Consider the following 21,943-nt stretch of genomic DNA (forward strand, 5'->3'; position numbering starts at 1 on the left):
TCATACTGTGACCTTCTTTTCACCTCCCTTAAAACATATTTTATTAATCGTTTTATCTCTTATATACACACATTATCTGAAAGTGAAAATTTATAAAAATTTATATATTTTTTTGAATCCACCAGAGATTTAACTAATGGAATCGTTAAATTATTCGTGAATAAATTTGCTTTATTAAATTTCGTATAGATTCTATGTTGACAGAGTTAAATGTTCATTAAGCTAAGAATTTCGTGAACTGAGATTGCTTGCAAGTTCATTCTGATTAATTTGTTGACATATTATACATTGCTAATGAATAATGATTATAGTAATACATAAAATATGAGGTATATATTAAACTTATCAACTGAGCATATACATGAACAATATTTGGATCTCTATACAATCGAACTAACTTCTTCAAATGCATTTATGAATGTAAATTTTTTCGAACTTTCTATACAAAATATTTCGAATGCTGATATTTTTAAAGCATTTCTTTCACTTCAAATGCGTTACACGGTTTTATAATATTTGAAAAGTATAACTATAAAGTTTATGATACGTAATGGAAAAGTAGGTTATAATATGATTTCTCATTGGGGAATATTATAAATCATATCTCACTACGATTTAGTCGATATTTTAAAATAGAGTGAATAAGTGAATTTCTTTAATATGTATTATTCGTGATTATATGGCTACAAATTGGCATGACAACTTAAAGAATAATTCTGTTTACTGCTATATAAAAGAAGAATATTTGCAGCTCAATGTTCTGTACGTTTTACGTTCACTCAATGTTATAATACAGAAAAATGAAATGTTTCACATTGTGTTTTTATAAAGGATAAAATTTTCTAGCTTATTGCAATTTTTATTGCAGCACTTATTGTAATGTAATTCTAGAAGGATTTAAAATTCCATAGAGATATCAGATTTAAAAATTTTAATTGAAAAATAATGTAAAATTACGTAATTCTTTTCTCTCTCAATATAGAAAATAAATTAAAATATGATCTAATCCATTTAATTTTTTTTTTATCTCTTAACATTCGAAGATAAATTCCGAAAGATTTATGTTTTATACTGAAGGCTTTTATAGATTTTTCTTTCAAATTTTTAATTATTTTGAAGAATGTTTTAAATATATGTAAAAATTCGAACAATCTTTTTTCTCTTTTATTTATTACCAGCGTAAGGAATATATAAAATTTAATGATTTCTCTCTTCTATTCTTTTCTTACAATTAATTTTTAGTTTGTTTCAGAATTGATGTGATAAATATCTTGCAACTGTCATAAAATTTTAATATTTTTTTAAAAATTTTACCACTTTATTTAAGAACATTTTACCAAGTTTATTAATGAAAATCTTTAACATGGTCAGCAATAAAAAAAATAAAAGTTTTACAAATTTTCTACTTCAAAAATAATATTATTCTAAAATTAATAAATAAATTCAGAACAAAACAACTAACCTCACAAAATTTATAAATATTGAATACGAAATAAAAATGATTTATCATTATTTTTCTTAAATTTGGCTTGTATTTATCCTTAGAAAGTTAAAAATTGAAAATGTGATCCATAAATTCCTCTTGGTGTAGAATATAAGTTATGAAAATAAAATAAAAAAACGAAACGTTTTTACTACTTATATTCACTTATTTACATTGCGTTGAGATCAGGACAATTTTTAATAAAATTTATATATATATATATTTTTCTTATTTTCTAAAAAGGATTCGAATTGATAGAAATAACTTATTTAAAAAAAATTGTTTGCTACAGTTTCAAAAGTTTCAGAATTTTATTTTTATTTATAGATATATTCTAAGCTTTGTTTATAATGATATTTAGATCCTCTCCTGCAAAGAAAAGATTTTTCGGCACTAAAGTATTTATAGAAAAAGCAAAAAAAAAAAAAAAAAAAAAATCTTTTTCAGCTGTGTTTGTCAAATTTCAAGAACTTGTGATAAATGGAGTGTTTTACACACTCTGGATAACAGTAACAGAAAAAAGGAGCAAAATATAGTGTTTAGAGTTTCTATCCATGGTTTCAAAATTAGTAAAAATTATGCTTTAAAGTTGAAATTGTGGAAAAGTTCAATTATTTTTCAATATGTCTGAATATTCCACACTTGTTTACATAAATTTTGTAAATTTTTAACTTTTTTATCCCATAAACTCTACTTCTACAATGAAATTTCAAATTTTCTTCAATGTCCGTAGCTGCAACATGTTTGATTGTAATTACCATTCTTAAAACTATTTACAATGAATCATATAACTTCATATATAAATGACTTTTCAATAAAATTTTTATAATTGTAGTGTGTATTTTAATGTTAATGAAGTATAAACTCATCGGTATAGTAATTGAAATAGCGAGTAATCACAATTTAAGTACCCCTAGTTAATGCAATCTAAAAAGATATTTATGGAATCAAATTTAGTATAGTAACATTTTAGGACATATCGAAGATATTTTGGAAAGAAAAATTAGTATTAAAACTTGCCACTCGCATGCACTTACGCTAGTGCAGAGTTTTTTTTTGGCACTTTAGCGCTGTAAGCAACAAGTATTTTATTTGTACACGACACTCATGCTATACAGAGACTTTAGCGATGCAAGGGATATTGAATTCATAATGCATAATCCATTCTAAAAGCGTAAAACCTTGTGTGTGTTCAAGTATGTATCCTAATTGATCTTCTGTGACGCTTCTCACACGCAGTATGATACTGTGTTTACAGGCTGCAACACATTCTCTACGAACCAGACTTTTTAGATGTCCCCACAGACGAAACTGCATTTTCATTAAAACTTAAAAAATACTACGTTTGGCTTCTTTGTAAACTTTGATGATAATTTTTCTTTACAGAACTGTCTTCCCTATGTCCTGAGATGTCATCATAGTAAATTTATTTGCATTTGGACTGCGAAATATCTTTCTATATAACTTTGAAAAGGGGGTACTTTAATTACAATAGCAAATTTGTATTTAAATTCCTTATTCAATTATTATTTAAAGGTGATTTATAATTATTTGACTTATAGGATTTTCTTCTTCAAATAACATTGTTATTGTTAAAAATTGTCCTGTATAAAACAAAAAGGATTTCATAAGCATTCACGAACCAGAACACAGAACGAATAACAATGGCGATGTTATTTAAAGGAGAACAAAATCTTATATCTTAAATAATTTTAATTAAATATACTTCTTCTCGTAGAGAGAAATACATATTTGCTGGCTGATACACAAATTATTACAGATCCATCTTATAATTTATAATTAAATATCAATTGATTTTTCTTATACATAAATATTGTTATATTAAGCTTTACAAAACTATTTATTTATAAATATTTCATATTCTTATATACTTATTATGATATTTCATTTATATCAGGCATAGTTAATAAAACATGTGCAAAAATTTAGTATCAATAAAATTTTAATAATGTAAGTAATAAATTAATGTAATCATATTTATTGAAGATGTATTAATATGTTAATACAACTGTAATTAATCATTAATTTTAAAACGAAATAATATATAAAAAATGTATAAAAATTTTAAGTGACATTATTTAAGATTTTCCTTAGAAGCAACTTATTTAAATGGGGTTCCAATTTAAATTTAGTCTAGGGCCCAGTAGAGGCGTAATCCGGCACTGTTTGTTATAGGTAATTTATGTTAAGGATAATGGAAGAAAAATAAAGATGTGACTGAATATCAACTTTAGTTTGTTTTCTCATGTTGAAGTAGTATCATTTTCTTGTTGAAATGATAATAAAATTAAACTCAGAGATCTTATTTAACATTTAAAACGACTACAAAATTTTCATGTTAGGGTAAATCGAAGTTAGATGGTGGAAGAAGTGAGTGTAAAACTAAATTTTATTTTTAAAAAAACTGATTACGCTGGTGTTTTCTTATCATAAAATAACAACAAACAAAATAATGTTTTCCAAAAACAGATTCGAAATATTAAAATATATAATTTTCTGTAAAAGCATCATCTCACCTTTAGAATTGTGGGTTAGTTAGTAAACAGTATATGGATGAGTCTCTCTATCAGAGTCTGCTCTATTATTTTTGACCGATTACAGGTTACACTCATTATTCAAGCTTCTATAGTATTATATACAAAAAACAAAAGTCGCTTGCTGATCTTAAGATTTTTTAGCCTACAGTAAACATGTGTAAAAAATTCTGCAAGTCAGAAACAGAAACACAGTATTAGATTTACTCATCTATTTTTACAGCAGTTGTGTGTAAACAGTACACAACAAGCATGGCATAAAATTAAAACAATATTCTTACACGTGATATAACTTTTCAGAAATTTGTTTATTTCTTTATCACATACTATTCTATTCTGTTTCCTTTTCAAAACTACTGATGAGAATGAAGTATATAAAACTTGCTACGTATTCACGGCGTTGTTGAAGCTTTTGAAGGGGGTAGGGAATTGATGAAGTTGAGTTAGGAGAGATGATAAAAACAATGGTCTTAGCACCTAAAATGTACATTTATTGATCTCAAAATAAAACTGCAAAACAAAAAAGTTGCTTTGGATAAAGTTAACAGACGAAGGGACCTCGACATGTTTGTCCTATAGACTTAACAATGCATTTACCAATTCGCCATGCCTGAATCATTGCACCTTTCTGAAATCTCATTTCAGCGGCATCATCTACAGAGCTAGAGCTTTAATTTGATATTTATCCCATATTTTATCCCCAGCCGTTTACTAAAACTAAGTCGAACAAACTGAAACACTCTTTCAATTAATGTGTAGATATTTATATATTTTCCACTATCTGGAATTTAGTTATATAAATTTTCTCGAATGATTTATACAGATAAAAAGATAAAGTAATAGCGATTAAGTTCAGTACACTAAAATAACATTAGCTACTTAGATTCGAATCTTCTCCCTTGAGAGTTTTGTATGTCTTAAAGCTATCTTTTTTTTCATTTGTCAAAGTTAAAATTAAATGATTCCATCATACTATAAATCCATTGAGTTTAAAAGATTTAATTTAATCTTAAAATTAGAAAATATTCATGTAAATAGTCAAATATGCTTTTTGTCATTGAGAAATTCAATTTATGTAAAATTACATTGAATACCTTATTAGTTTAAGATGTTTACTCAAAATAAATAGAATCTTAGATAAATTTCTTATGAATGGCAATGTTGATCAGAATTAAATATTCTTATTTTAATGATAAATTAATTCATATTAGTTACTTCATTACTTATTTGCTGGAGTTTAGTTTGTATCAAACTAAACATTTTTTCTATCTATATTAAAATTAATTTTAACAATTTATTTTTAAACAAATTATTAAATAATAAAGATTTTTAAAATGAATTAAAAGTTCTATGTTTATACACCAATTACAAATAGATTAGATTGATCGAATAAGCCTAACGCGATGTGCCTAACAGAGGTAGGAAGGACTTTTATGGAAAACTCACGTCTATTAAGTATTAGATACGTGAAGAAAACTCGCAAAACTCCCTTTAGTGAGGTGCATACCCGTGATCAATGTTCAGTGATTTTATCAACTCAACCACTAGAATGAATAAGTTTCAAAAGTTTGAAGGTTGTGCATATTTATTGTATTCCTGAATCTTTTCTCGAAGTTTATTATAGACTTTTCATTGTATTATTATCATTGTATTAATATTATCACTGTATTTCTAAAGAAACGTAGTCGAACTTTGTAGAAAATTTACGTAAGTTATCTGAAAGCATTGAGTAATCCTAAATTCCATTAAATGCTGTTTCCTGTACCAGTCATAAAGGTTGTTTATTTTTGTAAATGATGTCTAAAGTAAGAAATATTATAAATAAGGATTTAAGAGCATACGTTTAGAGATATGAATAAAATTAGGGACATATTTGACAAAATATTCATACGTTGTCGCCAATATCTCTTTAATTTTTGTTAAATGTTTAGACTTTACATTTTATCTCTATTATTTGTAAATATGAAATGTTTGTCGCGATATATGAAGCCATAAAGCAATTACCTAAATTGCCAAAGCAATTAACTAAATTCTAACCGTATATTTCTTGTTTATATGAACATTGCTTAAATTAATATTAAATGCGCCACATTGAAGAACAGATTTAAATTTATATCGAAATTTGTATACTGTTTTCAACGAATATATTTACTGATATCGAATCATAGTTAAATTAACATTTCAAAATGAAATATTAATAATTTTATATGAATTTTCCATATTAAATATGTTGGAAAATTCAGAAAATAAATATTATTTCTCAAATAAAATGTGATAAAATTTAACATATTCCTATCCAATATATGAATATACAGATAGTGATATAGAAAGCTAATTTTAAATAGAAGATAGAATATATTTTATGAACAACGTATTCCCAATATGTCGGACTCAGTGTTTCTCCACCCGGTTCCCTCATTGTGGTATAGTTGTTGGTCGCGAGTTAGCACCACATCACATTGCCAGCCATGCGGATGGTTTTCTTTCCATGTATAACATCTCAATAGGGGTCAGTTTCCCATAGAAAGTCCTCTCGAGAGGCATCCCCTTTACAAATCATCCATTGCAGTACTCGGTTAAACCAAACCAAACCCATTAAGGGCTTGATCAAATCCATGTAGATATGAAAAAAACTCCGTTAATGCCCAATAAGATGTAATTAAATTATGAACAATTTCATATATTAGATATATTATCGATGCTAAATTTTAAACTTGAATAATTTTAATGGCATTAAATGAATTAAATGCATTATATTCATTAAATATAACTATTTTAATTAAATTAACATGAATAATTGTTTCACTTATTCTATATGATCAATGTATTTAATTCTGTAACGCTTGGACTTGTGTTTCAGACAAAACAATGATTATAAAAGACTATTATATAATAAAAGTAATAAGTTTCTGTTTAAATAAAGAATTATAATCAATTCTAATAGTAAATTTTCTTAAGAATTTTGATTTAAAAAAGTGTATTTTGAAAAAAAAATTACAATATAAATAATGTTTATTATTACTTTACTTAACTCGATTATATGTAAATAAATTTTTTCTTTAAAATTCTAATATTAATTTATAGGAAGAAGAATTCTATTGCTTCTTTATATAATTTTATTTAATCTTTCATAGGTAATGGTGTTTTTAAAGGAAATGAATGTTATATTTATATTTTTATGTTGTAATTTGACGATTTTCTCGAAAAATTCTACAACTTTTAAACGTGGATTGGAATTTTAATTTTATAAGTTGAATGTTTAGCATAAAAGATTGGATTGAATTAACGAGATAAGACGATCTGTCAAAAAGGAGTGCGTCATAGGAGGATTTTTTTATAGGAAACTGGTCCCTATTTAGGTGCTACACACGTGAAGAGAACCCGGAAAACTTCACGTGGCCGGTCGTTGGTCAGGCGCCAACCCGTGACGAATTAACAGTGTTTAGTGGTTTTATCCACTCGGCCAATGGTGGACGCACAAAGAGGTATTAATATTAATTGAATATAAACAACTATTCAAATCTGTATAAAGATTATTGAATTTAATATTTATTTCAAAATGTATAGAATATTTTTTTATTATAAATAGGTATATTTACTGTACCAGTTAGGTAAATGTGTTAGTCTAATCATATTTTATTATTATTTTTTTTGTTGCAAGTACAGTATATTTGAGAATATGAAGTTGCTTACTTGATCATGCCTAATTAGTACCTTTTATATTCTACGTGAAAAACGTTCTGTAATAATTAGAGAACGTTTTTAACGCTAGATATTAGGCGGTAACAATAAAGAACACTAATTAAACAAGTGTACAACTTAATTTCTCATGCTTTAGGCAATACAAATATAGTTCCTACAATGAGTTTTGGATCATCCTGTCTTTAATATACAATACATAATAATGTGGTATAATATTTCTGTTAAATTAAACGTAAACTTTAAATTTTTATATATTTTAAAAGAATGAAACTTGTTTACGAATTTTTCTTTAAATATACTTTCAACTTCTTCATAAAGTACTTGTTTTTTTTATATATTTAAATATTTATTCCTTACATTTTATAACCTTCTTTGTTTACATTAAATAAAGACTTTTACATACTCTCACTTTTGAAGAGAATTAATCACGAAACACATTAATTATTTTTCTGGTTTTTTAAAATAAATTCTTATAAAAATTTCATCAAGACTTCACGGAGCAGCAGTTTCAAATTACTAAGTTTTTTAAAAGCATGTTTTTAAAAATATTTTTCACAAAATTTTATCTTCAAAAAAACTTCATTATAAAATCTAATAAATTCTGTATTTTGTATGTTAGTTATAAATACTTCACAGCCCTGTTTTAACAGATTCTTCGGCAACTATCTAATTTAGAATAAAATTAAAATGATGAAAAAATAAATGAAGATTTCTTTTGAAAAATAAAACCAAAAAATACAGCATGATTATATGAATGAACTTAGATTTAATTTCAACATTTGCACAACAGAAGCAATAGAAAACTTATTGTGAAAGAATATTGACATAGAGGAGAATATAAAGAAAGTTGCGGTGTTTTTATAGAAGATTCTATTGATCGCACGTTACAGAAACTTCTGGACAATAATGCTTATACACAAATAAAATAAAATTTAAAAAATTATTAAAATAAACTAATAAAACTTACAAAATTTCTACTAAAGTAAAATAAAAATCTATTTATTATCGAAATTTATAAAAATGTATAAAAATTTCTTTAATTTTTATACATTTTCTACTAATTAACAACTAACAAATAACACTATAAATTAATTAATAAAGTACAACTTAAATTGTATGATATACGAAATAAAATTTAGGTAAAAATTTGTTTAAATATTACTTTGTGTAGTGCTTTGATGTTTTGTATTGTTTATAGATTAATGAATACATCGGTATTATTCTTTTACAGGAGAGAGAAAGGTCTTCATGAATGAATAGATTTAGGAGTTGCATACGAATCTATAATGTTAAATCTACAATTAAAAGATGAAATCTAATAATACAAAATATTATTTAAATACAACACAAATTACTCAAAATAATACAATTATTACGAATTTTATGGTCATGAAATTACATAATAAACGTTTGCTAAGTATAAACATTTTCAACGATTAAAAACTTTAATCATTTTGTTACGTAAACTGCGTAATTTGATAACTATGTAAAATTTCATAAACAGTATTAGAGTAAGGTAAATGAATGTAATTATTTTTAACATTAAAGAAGCAAAACGGATTTTCTCTTATTCTTAATGATAGAATATATTATAGTCGCGTTAGAGTAGAATCTGTCATGCAGTAGAAGGCACGAAAATGGCATTACCTATGATAATTATATAAACCAAAAAGTGTTCAATTTATAATGATAACTTGTGTAGTACTGAGACGAAAACAAGAAGAATAAATAAAATAATTTATTATATATGATGCTACATTGTATTTGAATGTTATTTAAGACTACAGTTTCATCAATACTGTTAATGAACACTGAGAATAACTTGCCATTTGCAGTTGTGGAACGAAAACATTTACTGCGTAAATAGGCCCGGAAAACATAAATTGAAGTTATTTCTCGTTGAATGACATTCTAATACTTTGTAGCGTCATCTAAAGCCTTAAAAACAGTTTTGCAGCACTCCGGTGTCGAACGGATGAGCTATTTCAAGTATTCCATACCGAATTCTTGATACCAAATTCTTCTTATATACTCTGCAGTTGCTGTTTATTTTCAGGCTTTTTCTCTGCAATTTTTTGCATATAATATGGCAGCAGTTTTTAATAGGTTTGAGATTAGGATTGTTATCTGGGAAGCTTAGGCACCTGATCTGAACATCATAGAATTTTTTTTTTACCTACATAACAATTTGTATGTCAATTAAGTGACAATAATTATAACAAACCCTAGAGAAAGAAGGAACACATACTCTACTCATCAACTTGGCACGATAACATGGTGTAGAGTCATTCAGAAAGTTGCAGAATATCGTGTCACGAATTGTTCCTTAATTATTAGAATTAGCTTGGCAGATAAGATGTTTTTATAGCACTCAGCATTCACAAACTCATTTATAAAGTGTGGTCGCCGATATCCTTACTGAACGTGCATCACCAAAACATTTTACTTTCTTTATTGTCTTCATTAAGCAATCCCTGTTATACCCAAACCATTTTCAACGTCTAACACAGAATTTGTCATCAGATGTGTGAGGGTTAAATTTAGATGCATTGAAAACATAGAAAAATTCCACGTGTTAACGTCTCATTTTGTATATTATTTAGCCTAAATACGCCGCTTGTTGTGTATTTTACACGTCAGTAATGATTTATATGGATGATAGATCTTTTGAATCCATGTTGTACAGACGAAGTGGCCCAGTACGTGCACTTGCTTTTACATCTGTTTGTTCTTCTCATTTTATTTTCAGTTTGGAAGAAGTAGCAGTACTTTATCGCTTGCTGAGATACTTCAGCTATTTATTCTGGCATAGAGCACTCACTCATTTACCTAATTATTCTCCTCTGTACAAGAGCACAATAATTATTTTACGAAAACACTATTTTACGAAAAGAACCTTTAATATTCAAACCAGCAATATGGACTTTACGCAGTGTTAATTGTCATAAATGTTCTATTTAACTTATAAAAGAACACCGCCTTTGCACGTGTTTTTATACCAATGAAAGATGTAAATACCGAAAATTTTTCTGCAGTGGATTTTTGTCAGCTAATAAAAAGTGTTCTCATATTAATGGTGTCATATATGGTGCAATCTATGATGGTCTCCTGCAGGTTTCCAGCAAAATGATATTTTTAATTTAAAAAGTAACCTCATTTTTATAGAATTTTATGAATGATGCAATTTCCATGGCTGCTACTTGTATACGTATAGCTATGTTTTACTCTTTTCAATCCGAATGCACTAAGAGGGAGGTTTTAATTATACCAACTATGGCTTCGGCTAAACTTACAATGAGGACATTGGGACAGACTATCTCCAAAAAATTCCCGAAATTTCTAAACCTAACCCAAACCCAGATCTTTCAGAACAATAGGCTGATGTTTAATTAGTCGCAATGTTCATTCGACCGTCCTATGTTTAATCATTACTATTAAATCCAAGAGATTGAGTGAGTATTTTTCTTTTTTTTCGATTTGTATTAACAAAATAATAAATTTCTCTGTAGCAAATATTTTCTTAAATCTGCAAATTCTTCAGGAAAAGGAATAAAGCACGTAAATATTTTACAGACGAATCTTTAGAGGCACAGTAGTTTCTAAGCATCATATGATAATATACGCAACGTGTGCAGATCGTCCATGTTGCCGTATCTGGACAAGAACAACACACGGTCGATCTGACAAGAGGGATACCTCCCTGTAGGTTTTTCTATGGGATATTTAGTTAGTAGACAAGTGAAGAAAACCCGGACAACTCCTTGTAGCAAGCTTGCTGATCAGGTGCGAACCCTCGACCAACTTCCAGTCTTCAGTGGTTTTATCCACTTGTCCAATAGTGGGACAGATTATTGTTCAAGATGATTCTAAGTACAGAATTTTGCAAGAACCTTATTAGAATATTTTATTCGACAGAGACATTATATTTATACAGTCGTGTATAAAGTCTTCCTGTAACGTCGACCGCATACAAGTCTGTGATCCCATAAGATTATAGCAAGGAATAAGGTTACAATATTGGAAAACGGAGAATTTTGGTCACTAAAAATCTTGGGGGACGTTGACCTAATCTGGTGGGAAAATGTGGTTGGTATAACAACCACATTTTCCCACAAGATTACGAAGCTTGTTAAGAACTTGGTAACACTGATCTCACGTCTCTTGTGTACAAAGCGATTGTGCTGCCAAGCGTAAAGTTTACAGTATAACCAATGTCGCCAGATAATAAAATTTAAAATTTCCAGAAAATCTTGCAAAAACTTTTCAGATTTTTCCGGATTTAAAATAAATATCAATATCACATAACAAATAAAATAATTATCACACAAAAATAATTACATAACAATTTTAATCAATACTGTATGTGTACAGTGTCATGGCCAGTTAGTTAATACTGGTACACTACAGTGTATTACATACGTATTTGCTAAGTACGTGTACAGTATATCGTCCAGTTTCACAGAACGTATCGTGAACTTCATGTATAACTTATAAAAATCGCATTAATTCCATACAAATTTAAGTTTATTTTTTTTTAAATGTAAATAATTGTTACGTATATTTGTAAACTAAAATACTATATTTTCAATAAATATAATATTAGAATTTAATCAAATTATAAAGTAAAATATAAGGAAAACTCATACAAAAGATTATTTATTTATATAACTAAAAATTCATAAATAATTACCGTAACTAGAATAACAAAATAATAAAAATACGTAATTTAAATTTTAAAAAATTTCAATGATACAAATTACAACAATTCTTTAATACAATTAAAAATCATTTGAGAAATTTATAATTTAATTAAATATAACGCAAGAACTATCAAATAAATTTAATTGACTTATAACATAATTATATTTCGTTGATACAAAAAAAAAGTTTTATTATGTTTATCATAAATTAATTAAATTTGCATAACACGAATAAATGCATTTTAATTAACTTTTAACAAAGCTAAACTTTTAACTAAAAAGAAGGGGTAAAAACATTAATTTAATGTTGTTAACTTAAATTAAAACATAAACTTAGATGTTGACACTCCACTCTTTTTAGAACAATTTACAGAACACAATAACTCGTTCTCCTTATCTACTTGGAACCATAAAATTTAGGAGTTTTAAGGAAACCAAAATTGAATGACTTTACTTTTGAGAATTCTTTCTAGTATGTCAACAAGTTTCTACACACTTGCAGTTTACTATTTTATTGGCAGATGAAGAGGAGGAGAAGAGATGTAGTAGTTTAATCTTGGATAGGAACAGCTTTTTTTTCATTTAAGTTTAACAGATAATCTTAAAAATTTAATTTAATCAATTTTAACTTTATACGCTAAGTTAAAGCGATTAGAAAATAATATTCTAACTAACTATATAATTCCTGATGTATTTTTTTTTTATAGTAAATTTGATTAAATTTTTATACCGTTTGTGGCAAAAAATACTTCTTTTTTCCTTTTTCAAAAGTAAAAAAGCTATAAAAATCTACCACCTTTCAAGCAAATAATATAAGTATTTGGTATATAATATATATATTTAATAGCGTAAAAAGAGTAAATATAATCTTTCTCTTATATATAACAAAATATCTTGAATGTTATCCTTAGAGTGAAGTGTAAAGACTCTTGGGTTCGTCATTCAGTTTCATATATCAGGCTATCAAGGATTTTAGCCACATCCTTATTCTCTATCTTTTGTGTGTCTTCTTTTCAACTCAGTTCATGAAAACTTGAAACTTCCTTTCATGCTCGTTTCAACTACAAGAAATAAATAGATTAGTCAGACGTAATTCGTGTAAATCCTATTTACTACATTAACTATCGCCAGTGAGGCGAGACTTAGATCCACAATTAAGTTTTCGTTTTTTCATATTATTTTCGCTATGTTAAAAGGAAATTTTTAAATAGGTATTTAAAGTCAGAAAGTCTATGTTTATGTTGTAATAGTTTTGTCAAAATTAAATCTCATAAAATCAATTTTCTTGTTTACAAAGATTTTGATTCGATTATTGTAAGAAATCCCTTTAATTCGAAAAATTAAACTACGTGGAATGTTTAAAAATACATTTTGTTTGTTACTCAGGAAGTAAATTTGATTATTCTTTAGTTAACTTCGTTTTGTCTTTGGTAAAAGTTATTAGTTCGTTATATCAGTAAATGAGTTTTCTAAAATTTTAATTCATTGTATTTTTAAGTTTTTTCTTATTTTTTAAAATTTTCATAGAATTTTTTAAACTTTTAAGCATTTAAATTAAATTATGTTAGTAATGCACTTACGAATAAAATGAAATTATGTATACATTTACACATGGAATATAGAAATGGTTTGTCAAAGTTTGAGACTTAATTTTCAGTAGTTTTTTTTACAGTCTTGCAGTGATTGGTGGTGACACTTCTTTGAAAGATTCCTGACATCTGGCAATATTACCTCCTCTCTGAATTCAGGAATGTAGAGGGGTGTAAGCTTCTTTCCTCTGAAGTCAGCAGGGCGCAGGATGGAACACGGAGATGAGGAACGAATGAGCAAAACGAACTAACGCGAAAGAGAGGAGAGAAAGAACAAAGAATAGAAACTCAGTGTCATAAACAAAGGCCAGAGAACCTGGCGAGTGTGAATATTAAAATGGGTATCCTCAGACCGTCATCTTACGTCATGACAGGACACTCATTTTTTATGTGTAGTTCCGTTTTCTGTTTGTTTTTGTACGTATTAAGTAAGTAAATGTAAAAATCGTTAGTCACTTAGGTTTATGAATCACATCTCTACAGGTGTGTTTCATAAACCTAAGTGACTAAAGTATCATGGCATATATAATTGTTAATTGAGAATTCCACTATACATTCCACTGGTGTCAGTCTCTCCTTCCTTAATCTCGAGAACGGAGTTAGATAGATAAAAGTCTAGATCGGATATGGAAAGCTTAGAAGCAGGAGGCGATTACGAACTTCCGGTTTCGACCAGTACGCTCCGTTCTGGAAAAATTCAAAAATTTTTCCAGAACGGAGTTACATAGATGACAGGCATGATTCTATTGTTAACAGGAAAAATATGATGTACAGGGAAACGAAACTACTATTCGAGAGCATATATTTAAAATTAAATAAATTAAAAATATAATTAAAAATTTCAGCACGGCATTGTGATATTGCCACAATAAATAATTGCTCGTTTTTTCTATCTTCTCAGAGGTCTGCATCCATGTTTTGATCCATGGTCTCATATAATCTTATATATATGTGTGTGTGTAAGATATACGAGGTATTTATATAACGAATATGCATAATATTATGTATAGAATATAGGACTAAAAATATACAATAAAGAAGATAAAACTAAAATGCAATAATGAAAAGCAGAATTAAATGTTTCATAATTAGAAAGAACAAAATTGTAAACTAAAACCGTAATGAAGAAAATCACGAAAGTAATTAAAATAATAACTATAGGCTGGTAATTAAACTTTGATAATATATCATATAAATTAATAAACCAACAGAAATCAATTATTTAATAGTATATTTATAACTTTCTTCACAAGTTTTAATTAAACTAATTAAATTTCTATTGATTAATTCGTATTTAACGCCAAATTAATCAATAATAAAATAGTAATGTGTTGTTTACGTTAAGAATTGGAAAAGTTACAACAAATATTTCTATATTTTAATATTGATTTCTCATAATATTAGAAAAAAAATGTATAAAAATAAAGCATATTGACATTTAAAGATTAAATCGTTGTCATTTTCGTCAATATAATCGTCGAATCAATCAATATAGTTCCAAAACTAGAGCGCAGGAGCTTTGAATTTCACCTTTGAAGAAATGTGTGATGTTCAATACATACTTTGATGTTTTGATTCGGGAATACAGAAGAGTGATGAAACCAGATCTCATCTCCAGATGTTATAGGAAAAGAGATGCGGTTTCATCATTCACTACCTTTACCCAGAAATCCCATTTCAGAAGAAAAAAAAAAGTCTCTCGAGTGATCTTATTGATATTTTCGAGTTATTTCGGATGAAAAAAATCCCTAACCATATTTACGAAAATTGTATAATGGGTAATTTTCAATTTGCTTAACAATTTTGGCAAAGATCTTATTCGTATCGATCGAACTAATCTATCTTTACTCGTTCCATTCCAGAAAATATTCATTTGTCAAAAATTTATCTTTTCAAAACTATTCATGTAACTTTGAACGAAAATTTTAGTTTCCTTTCATCTTTATATTGATTAGTAGTAATGTAATATTTCTCAATTATATTCTAATTTCAAAGAATCCGCGTACAAACTTTTAACCTTTGTCTAAAATTCTAATAAAGGATCGCTGATTAACTATTTTAATTCTAATAAATAATACCGAAAAATAAAAGATTTTCAATTTATTATGGAATAGTTTTAATGGAATTCTTGCCTGAAGCATTAACACTTTAAAATATATTCTACAACTGAATTAAAGAACGTAACGTAGTATAAATATTAACTTTTATAACTGTACAATATTTATGTAATTTTATAGAATTCGAATTCGTTCGTGCATAATATAAATAATAAATGTATTGTTTACAATATTTATTTTACACAGAATGGGTTGCCACACGGAATAAACAATTCATTAATTTTTTTAAAATTGTGTTATTTATTAATTTATTAAAATATTTATTCAACATTTGTATAAATATTAATTTCAATGAGAAATAATGTTATTATGATCAAGAGCAAACAAATGTGCATGGATCCATTCAATTCCTCTACATTTCATTACTAAATTGCTGCAGGAAAAAATATCTTTATTATGTAGAAGTTACTCGAGAAAAATCTATATAACTTATATAAAGCATACGATAAAATATATTAAAATTTTTCCAAAAATTATTTTTATCTTCTGTTTAACAGATAAATAAATATTAATAAAATTAAAATAAAAAAATAATTTTTTTAAAAACGAGACGAAGAATAAATTAAATTCTTTTATTTTAAATATATTTTTTAAAATTAAAAACTATTTTATGTTAATAAATTTAAAAGACGTTTTTCTATTTTATTTTCGAAAAATCTTATTTATGTATGCACTTTTGTACGTTTAAATTCGTATTATTCTTTTTGAAAAAATCGTGTATAACGCGCAGTTTCTACGTTCTCCCCTTGTCATTTCCTTACAATGAGAAAACTATCGGGTTTCATTGTTTCAATGAAATATCTCGGGTTTCATTTTCATATTATTTTTTAACATGTTTTCATGCTCTAATTCCATTTATACTATCTTCATTTTTGATCTTATATATTCCTTCCTCACTTCCTAAAGTTACAAAAATGAAATTTTTTATTTTAACTGTCATTTATCTTTGTCTTTTGTTTTGGAGCGCATAAAAAGACATAAATTTAATATTCTGTAGAAAATTTATTTTCTTATTTTCTTTTCAGGCAAGTTATTAATGAAAGAAAACGATTGTTTTTGTAATGTTTAGACAACGTAATGAAAGCCTTAAATTTCAATTAAATCATATTTCAAATAATCATAATAATAATAATAATAGTAATAATAACAAAATTACAAGAGCAATTTTTAAATGTTACCAACAATAATTAAGCATTTTTATTATTTGTTAAATAAAGAAGATATTTATAAAAGTTTATTTTGTAAAATGTTTTTTTGATAAATGAAAATTTTTGTCATTAATTTAATATCTTTTTTTTAATATACAAAACAGTTTTAAAACAATAATTTATCAAAATAGAAAATGTTTTTTCGTAAAAATCTGTTCATCAAAAAATAAAAAAATAAAAAAAATGAAAGAAAAACAATATGCCTAGGGGAAAATATTTTTCCATTGGAGGAAATGCACTTCCAAGACAAGAGATATCTCTAAGACACAGTGTCTCAAATAAATGTCACAATATTTACTCAGTACTTCAATTCCAGTAAAGAAATTCTTTCAAAATTCTTTGTTTATGCTTCACCTCACTATTTCTCTATCCAATTAACTTAATTGCATAAAAATTCCGTCCCAAAACACATCCTTAAGAACATATTAGACGTTGTTACGTCTTATTTCAATATAAAATCAATAATATATGTTCTTCTTATATTTATTTATCTGAAAATATCTAAGGATAGAATCTACTAAATACTTTTCTAGTATAAATTGTTAAGCATAAATAAATATTATTCATCATAAATTATTTCGAACGATTTATTTATGTAAAATATCAAAGTAAAACTTAAAGTGATGTAAGAAGAAAGATATTTTTATTATAAATATTTTCTGTTATTTCTTCCACTCAAAATAGTTTTTGCAATGAACATGACTACATCAATGATATGAAAGAAACAAAAAACAATGTTTGGCATGGAAAAGATCAGCAATGATTGATGACAAAAAATTGGAAACAAAGATCACTTGATAGCGTGTTACTGTTCTACAATTGTGTTCTTTTCTAACATAAACAATACACGAGTTCTATGATATAATGTAAAAAAAGGGTTATTTTCAAAGATTTTTTCCGTGATATTTGATATTTTCAATTGTATATAAATAATTTCTATTTTTTAAAGCTACTAAATGTTATATACACATTTCTTCTTACTCGAATTAAATTTACCCCGATTAAACACAAAACTATACATTTATACGTAGTAACAGTGTTTAAAATGGATAAAATTTAATTAATGTTTCGTCAACATTATTATTTTCAAATATTTTATTTATATACTGATATACTGGCATATTTTATCATATATCATATTATAAACATTACTTCAGAGTACTACAAAAGGCATTAAATATATAATTCACATATCAAATAATAATATTACATTAAATTTATAAATAATTTCACACTTTATCAAAATTTTACTCGTCAATGAATAACGTTTAAACATTGATTTTAAGCATTAATAAATGAAAAATTGAATTGGTTTAACTAAACTATTGAAAATTAACAATTAATTGTTTTTAACTTCTGGAAACTAAATTTACATTTTTAATATTTTTGTAATGGTATAATTAATTTATATATATATATGTATTTAACTCTACAACGCCTATAGTTTCTAATATACAATTTATTTATGCAAAATATCGCGTGTGAACATCTTCGAATGGTAGTTGAAACTAGTAACATCAATAGGGATTTTATAGGTGTTATAATTTAATGATTTTCCTGAAATGAATACCGCAGTAACCAAAATTATTAGATAATTGCAGGAAATTTGCAGAATAACAACTAGCTTTAATCGACTTGTTTCATCAGTTGTATTGATTAGTTCTATACTCGGGAGGTGCTATATCCATTTGGGTAATATATAATCTATAATATACTTACCGTACATTATATGTTGTTTCATTAAGATAAGCAACTGCGAATTGTTTAATTAATGCGAAAAATAATTAATTTTATTTATTTTTTTATTAGAAATACCAATCAAAAGATTCAAATTAATAAAGTAAATACATAAATAATTAAAGATTATGCACTCAAATAATTCATATTAATTTTTTTATATCTTTGTTTTAGAAAGTTTAAATGTGATTTTTAATATATGGTAAATACAAGAAAAGAAAATAATTTGAGATAAAACAATAGCAGAAGTGTTTCAAAGTCGAAGATTAATAGTGTAAACGATATAAACTGAAAGGTTAATAAGGAAAATGATATAAGATAAAGGATCGGTATAGAAAACAATATAGGAGGAAATATCAAAGATAAAATTTAAGTAAAAGATATCATTTATATAAACAAAGGAGCCAAGAAATCAAACAACAATGTTTAAATCCCAACAGAATTTTTCTCGTTAATTATACACGAATTATTTTCCATAATTTAAAATTCTGGTGAAATTCAAATTCAATTATCTTTTCACATGTCTTCTACACCTTTACTATAAATATTTAAATTCTTCAATAGCTCTAATATATAGAAAAGTAGAATGGAAAAACTTCATTATGAAAAATATTCTATTAATATGCTAAATTTCGATACTCGAAGCAGTAAATATATATATAATCGACCCCTTATTTCTTTAAATAAAGAAATATATATATGTATGTTTACCTCTCAGCAGAGTAGAGCTTCTTTTATCCAATATATCAGAAGAGAAAGCAATGATCAAATAGTTGGTAGAAATATTTTTGATCAATCTGAAATTCCAGATGTTTGCTGTATGCATTATTCTTCAGTTTTATGAATACTACATTTTTTTGCTAACTCAGCATTTAGATAGGTCACGGACCAGTGGGATTAGAACATGCACCCAATACAGTATATTGCTGCAACCAATAGAAAGCAGTCGTTTTAAATCGGAGTGTACATCCTCTTTCAGGCACGATACCCACCGGACTAGATTTCTGAATTCCTTAAAGTTACTGCATACTTATCGAATTGTATTCCATGGACCGTATTAGAAATTGAAAGATCTTTTTTTTTATTAGTTTCAGTAAGGAATTGCGTGCAACGTCTTTAGAATAACCCACCCTCTATCCAAAAAATTAATATACCATAAGCAAAAGATTTTATTTCATATTAAAAGAAATTGTGGAGTAAATTTTTATGCTTGGTTCTCTTGGAATATTTATTTACATTTTTTTAAAAAATATCTTTGCTTCATACATACGAAAAGGATTCTTTAAAATTTATTTTCATTAAAAAAACAGATTGTTTTATATATTGTATGCATATATATTTATTTATTATTTTATAGAATATGATCTTGTAAAATAAATTATGCTTAAATTTGATAAGTATCCATCAAGAAAATTAAATCAATCTCGACTCTTTTAAGAGAGAGAATGCATTTTAAATATTAATATATATGTTTTTTTTTTCCTGTCTGATGTAGCGCAGCTCTGAGTGATTGATAAATTATATTGCAGAAGTTAAATATAAATGTTTAAAGAATATAAACTTTTTATATTATTATATTTATAAGACAAATATCGTGTTTAAAATTGAAGAAATTATTAATTAGTTCTTAATAATAAATAAATAAATAAAATTTAATATTAATACACGCATATATGTGTATTGTTATATGTATCTAGGGCAACGACAGAGCTATCAAGGGCCCTGGGATAGGACCTCACAGGCATTTTAATAACTTCTGATGTAAAACTTTCGTTTGATCAGATTTGTTTTTCTTCCAGTATGTTTGAAATTACATGGATTGATTTTCTAAAACCTACTTCCTAATTAAAATTTCATTACACAGGGAGAAGCCGGTTATAGCACTGATATACGAAACCCAGTGCTGTAACCTCGCAAACATATTGTTATATACATACATGAATGTATATAACAATACATACATATATGTATACAATACATATGTATACATTATGTCTATTGTTACGCATGTTTATATAGTAAATACAGTACATATATAAATATAAATTATTTCTAAATTATAAAAATTATGCTTTCATTTTTTATTTACAAAATTAACAAAAATATAAAGTAATTAAATGGATATTTTTAAGTCTGATAATTACTTTCACATCTCTTTATAAACTTAATTAATTTTAAGATATAGATAAATTTATGTCGATCTTATGAAATAATATAACGTGTTTAAAATTTAGACATTTATTTTTTATTCATATTAATGATAAATTGTTTAAAATCGATGTTTTAAGAAAGAAATTATTAAAGGGTAAAAGTGATATTCATATAAGTAAACAGTAGAAGTTAGTTTTAATTTAGATAATTGATCATCTAGTAAAACTTCGTTTAATCGATCATACCTTTAAAATATTAATAAAGTTTTTAAAAAGTCCTTTGAAAGATTTACCATCCTTTTTAATAATAGTAATAACAGTACATTTTATTAAATTATTTTGAAATTATTGATGTAGAATACTTCAAAAAACATAAAGAAAATATCTAGTTTAAGGTAAAAAACAATTTCATTTTCCATATTTTTCAGTAAATGAATATAACAGCTTTACTTTGTATATTAAAAAATAAAAAATATAAAGGAATATTCAAAGATGTTAGAAGCTTTGAAGAATTACTTCCTTTCACAAAATTCTCATAAGAATAAGCATATAAACAAATTGATTCACTCGACTGTGAAAGTTTTGTTGAAAGGAAAGTAATATCATTGCGACGTGGACATACTAAACTAAAATTTTTAATTTTAAAGTTTAAAATTTTAATAAAGTAATAAATCCGTGAAACCCGTTTTAATGATTCAATTA

This window comes from Centruroides vittatus, unplaced genomic scaffold, assembly GCF_030686945.1.
Source record: "Centruroides vittatus isolate TY-2023 unplaced genomic scaffold, ASM3068694v2 contig_927, whole genome shotgun sequence".
In the NCBI taxonomy this organism is placed as follows: domain Eukaryota; kingdom Metazoa; phylum Arthropoda; class Arachnida; order Scorpiones; family Buthidae; genus Centruroides; species Centruroides vittatus.